Below are 5,015 nucleotides of genomic sequence, written 5' to 3' on the forward strand. Positions count from 1 at the left end.
CTTTGAACTTTTAATAAAAAGTCAAGTCATGCCAAACTATGGAAAGAACCAAGATGCCCTTCAACGGAGGAATGGACAAGGAAGATGTGGTCCATATACACTATGGAGTATTATGCCTCCATCAGAAGGGATGAATACCCAACTTTTGTAGCAACATGGACGGGACTGGAAGAGATTATGCTGAGTGAAATAAGTCAAGCAGAGAGAGTCAATTATCATATGGTTTCACTTATTTGTGGAGCATAACAAATATTATGGAGGACAAGGGGTGTTAGAGAGGAGAAGGGAGTTGGGGTAAATTGGAAGGGGAGGTGAATCATGAGAGACTATGGACTCTGAAAAACAATCTGAGGAGTCTGAAGTAGCGGGGGTGTGGGAGGTTGGGGTACCAGGTGATGGGTATTATAGAGGGCACGGATTGCATGGAGCACTGGGTATGGTGAAAAAATAATGAATACTGTTTTTCTGAAAATAAATTTAAAAATTTTTTTAAAAAAAGAAAAAAAAAGTCATGTTTCTAATAGACTGAGATTGTAAAACTGAAGAATAAAGCTGCTACTCTAAAAAATTTCAGTAGAATCAGAGTGAAGAGAGTTCGTTTTTAGAGGGTACCTGGGTGGCTCATTTGGTAAGCATCTGCCCTTACTCTGGGCCCTGATCCCAGGTGGTACATTCCTCTCCAGGGGCGGGGAAAAAAATTGATACATGCAATGACATAGATGAACTGTGAGGACATTATGGCAAGTAAAATAATCCAGTCACAAAATGGCAAATACTATGTGATTCCATGAATATAGTGTACTTAGAATAGTCAAATTCAGAGACAGAAAGCAGAAGGGTGGTTGCCAGGGGCTTTGGGAAGGGAGAAATGGGGAGTTATTATTGACTGGGTGCAGAGTTTCAGTTTGGCAAGATGAACAGAGTTCTGCCGATTGGTTGCACAACATCGTGAATGTACTTAACATGACTAAACTGTATGCTCAAAATGGTGAAGATAATAACTTTTACATTGCCTCCTTCCCCTTTGTATTTACTATGCCTGTCAGATCTGGTGTCCGAGTTATGCTAGTGTTTTTAAAGGAGCTGGAAAGCTTTTAAAAATCTTTTACAACATTTTGGGGCGCCTGGGTGGCTCAGTGGGTTAAGCCGCTGCCTTTGGCTCAGGTCATGATCTCAGGGTCCTGGGATCGAGTTCCGCATCGGGCTCTCTGCTCAGCAGGGAGCCTGCTTCCTTCTCTCTCTCTCTCTCTCTCTCTCTGCCTGCCTCCCAGTGTACTTGTAATTTCTCTCTGTCAAATAAATAAATAAAATCTTTTTAAAAAAAAATCTTTTACAACATTTTGAAATAGCTTATGAATTGTCCGGCTCCCTTCCTCCCAGCCATCACTGCTAAAAGTCATCTCTCATACATTCCTGGCCTCTACCTTCCCGTAGACCCCATTCCTTCCTGCTCTCCTTTCACCATGACCCCTGCCTGCTCCTTGTTTCACAGCTGGGACAGACCAGGTGTGGGGTGAGGCCACATCTTATGCTGGCCCTAGAGCAGGTCCTGATGGAGTCAGGGTTGGGTGAAGATGCTCAGCACCCCTGTTAACCTCTCCTCGATCCTTCCCTTCTCTTCACAAAAGAGCTATTTCTGGCCCCTATCCCGCCTCCTTCCCTTCCTCCAGAGACCTCCACCCTACTTTTGAAGTGTTTGTTTTTGCCTTTAGATGTACCTTTTCTATTAGCAATAATCGCGCCTCGGATAAACCTCATTGGCTATGATACTGCCACTGTGCAAAGCTTAGATGTACCTTTTCTGTTCCTAAACTCTCACCATGATCAATTCTAATCTTACCTTTGTGTTTCCCTACCAGATAGAAGAGAAAAACTGGGAGCAGAGAGGATGGTGGCTGGGTGGGAGAGCTTAGGAAGGAGCCCATTAACGAGATTCCCCACTGTCTGTAGAAATCTCTAGAGAGCCCAGAATGGGTGTGTGCTCACTGCAGTGGAAGGAAGTGACAGGAAGTGACAGTGCTGTGTCACAGCCACTGCCCTATTACTTGGCAGCTCTCCATGCGCTTCTGCAGAGAGCCTTCCATTTGGATGCTACCGTGCATTCTTGGCCCAATCCATCTTTTCTGGATTAGCCATTATTCCCTGGAAAATGCAGATCTAATTATGACTCACTCTCCTGCTTAAGCCCTTTAATGGCTTCACATTACTTGAAGGATAAAAGAGGAAAACCTCTGACTTGCCCTCAGGGCCCTACAGAGTTAGCACCTGCCCAGCCTTCCTGCTGCACAGATAGTCTCTTACCCTAGCTCTTGGCTGCATAAAGACCTACCCCTTCTTCTGGTTTCTCAAGTTCCTTTTTTTTTTTTTTTTAAGATTTTAGTGTTTATTTGACAGAAATCACAAGTAGATGGAGAGGCAGGCAGAGAGAGAGGGGGAAGCAGGCTCCCTGCTGAGCAGAGAGCCTGATGTGGGACTCGATCCCAGGACCCTGAGATCATGACCTGAGTTGAAGGCAGCGGCTTAACCCACTGAGCCACCCAGGCGCCCCTCAAGTTCCTCTCTTAAGCTCTATCTGGAACCCACTCCACTGACTACCTCCCTGACATTCTGCTATGGCCACCACTGCCCCCAGCACATACACAAACCCCTTGAACTGAGTGCCTCCTATTTTTCAGTTCATATGTTTAAGAAAGCCTTCCCAACTACTCCAAGTATATCAGATTCCCTGTTGTATGCTTAGAACTCTAGAATAGGGGGCCATTTTTAGCACACTTACAGTATTTTTAAATATTTGTATGATTGTCTGGTTTGTATGTGCTCTCCACCCTGGACTGTAAGCTCCATGAAAGCCATAAGTGCCTTTGTTTCGCTTCAGATTTTATCCTGGGTGCTCAGCTTAACCCTGCACAGAGTATACAAAGTCAGCTTGAAATATCTTGGCAGTAAAAATAAAGCCTACCTTAAGACTAAAGGGGACATATTGAGAGACCACAAGAGCTGGTTTCAAAGAGACAAATAACAACAATGAATCATAATTTGTTAAACAAGCAAAGATTCATGAGTCCATAATGATACTCAAAAAAACAGCAGATGGGGGGAAAAAATCCAGAAGTGGGGTAGAGGGGACAAAGGCTCTTATTTATAGTGGAACATCAGCTAAAACATGTAGAAGAAATGGTGGCATTAGAAAATTGCTGTTTGCAACTACCATTGTAATAACTGATTACCAATGGAATGTTAAAAACCATTGGGTATAAGTTTGTAGGGGAACAGAATATTCATATGGTCTCATCAATTGAGCTACAGATTATTTATTTTTTAAGTATGAAAGGAAAAGATACTTTTTAATCACTTAACCAAGTGATTAAACTGCATCAGAGATAATGGGACAAACCGACAAGATCTTCCTGATGGGAGACAGTTGGAAACATACAATATCATCAACATGGTATTCTTGCTAAATAAGATGAATCTAATCATAAGGAAGCATCAGTATGTTTGGTGTAACACAGGCAACACACCCTGGCCTTTTCATGTTTGTCAGTGTCTTGTAAAAAGGAGGAAAGTTATTCTAGATCATGGAGAGTAAAGAGACAAGACAAGTAAATGCAGAGTGGGGTCCTTAAAATAGGTATAAAAGAAATTTTGAGATAACTGGAGAAATTTAAATATGGATTATAGATTAGGTAATACTAACATATCAGTGTTAAACTTCTTTTTTTTTTTTTAGATTTTATTTATTTATTTGTGAGAGAGCATAAGAGTGGAGGGAGAGGAAGAGGGAGAAGCAGGCTCCCTGCTGAGTGGGGAGCCCAGTTTGGGGCTCCATCCCTGGACTCCAGGATCATGACCTGAGCCAAAAGCAGACGCTTAACCAACTGAGCCACCCAGGTGCCAATCAATGTTAAACTTCTTGAGGGTAGGGGAGCCTGGGTGGCTCATTGGGTTTAAGCCTCTGCTTTCTGCTCAGGTCATGATCCTGGGTCCTCAGATCAAGCCCCGCATCAGGCTTCCTGCTCAGCGGGGAGCCTGCTTCTCCCCCTCTCTCTTTGCCTGCTTCTCTGCCTACTTGTGATCTCTATCTGTCAAATAAATTAAAAAAAAAAAAAAAACTTCTTGAGGGTAAATGATATTATGGTGAAGTAGACTAATGCCCTTGTTTTTAGGAGATACCAAGGAACTATGGGGGGTTCAGCAGGGGAGGCTGGGGGGTGGCAAATGAAGCACTGAATTAACATCTATGTAGGTGTCATTGGACTCCTCTTTGAACTTTTCTATAGGTTTGAAATGTTTCCAAATAAAAGTTGGGGAGGTAAGTGTTAGGATAAGATGGCTTTAAGCCTGGTCACTAAGAGGGCTTGCTGGAACTTCCTTATCCCTAGATTAGATAGGCTTACCTTGTCCTAGTCACCCCTGGCCAACCACAGGCTTCTCCCAGCTCCTGTTCCCTGTGCCCCCTGCTGCAGGGCCCATTATTATAAAAGTGATGATTCTGGGTAACGGAACAGATTTGGTCAACTTTGTGGGCAGGCAGATCCCAGAGAAAACCCAGCAGGACCTGAGCCATGCTTGCTGTTTGACCTCCGAAACTCACTGTTCAGAGAAGTTCCAAGGCTAGAAATATGCCTATAGGGCAATGATCCTCAAACTAGACTGCACATTAGAATCTCTGGAGAATCTGATACTGAGGCTGTTCATTCCCAGAGTAGTTAAAGCACCATGTATGGAAGAGGACTCCAGGCATCAACAGTCTCTTTGTTTTTTAAGATTTTACTTATTTATTAGAGAGAGAGAGAGAGAGCACAAGTGGGAGGAGCAGAGGGACAACTAGACTCCCCCCTGAGCAGGGACCCTATATGGGGCTCAATTCCAGGACCCTGAGATCATGATCTGAGCTGAGCCAACTGAACCATCCAGAGGCTCCAGGCATTCGTAGTTTCTGAAGCTCCCCAGGTGATTCCAGTGTACAGACAGGGTTGAGAACCACTACCCTAAAGAAGTTTGTCTGTGTGGGA

At 43.8% G+C, this 5,015-nt stretch overlaps 1 pseudogene; it reads right to left on the bottom strand.

Annotated features, from left to right (window-relative positions):
- Window positions 1-1,704: 1,704 nt before the first annotated feature.
- On the bottom strand, window positions 1,705-1,787 carry LOC123390862 (annotated as a pseudogene).
- Between the last annotated feature and the right edge of the window lie 3,228 nt (window positions 1,788-5,015).

The sequence above is a fragment of the Mustela putorius genome, unplaced genomic scaffold, assembly GCF_011764305.1.
Source record: "Mustela putorius furo isolate JIRA1106 unplaced genomic scaffold, ASM1176430v1.1 tig00000145_pilon_pilon_pilon, whole genome shotgun sequence".
Taxonomy (NCBI): Eukaryota; Metazoa; Chordata; class Mammalia; order Carnivora; family Mustelidae; genus Mustela; species Mustela putorius.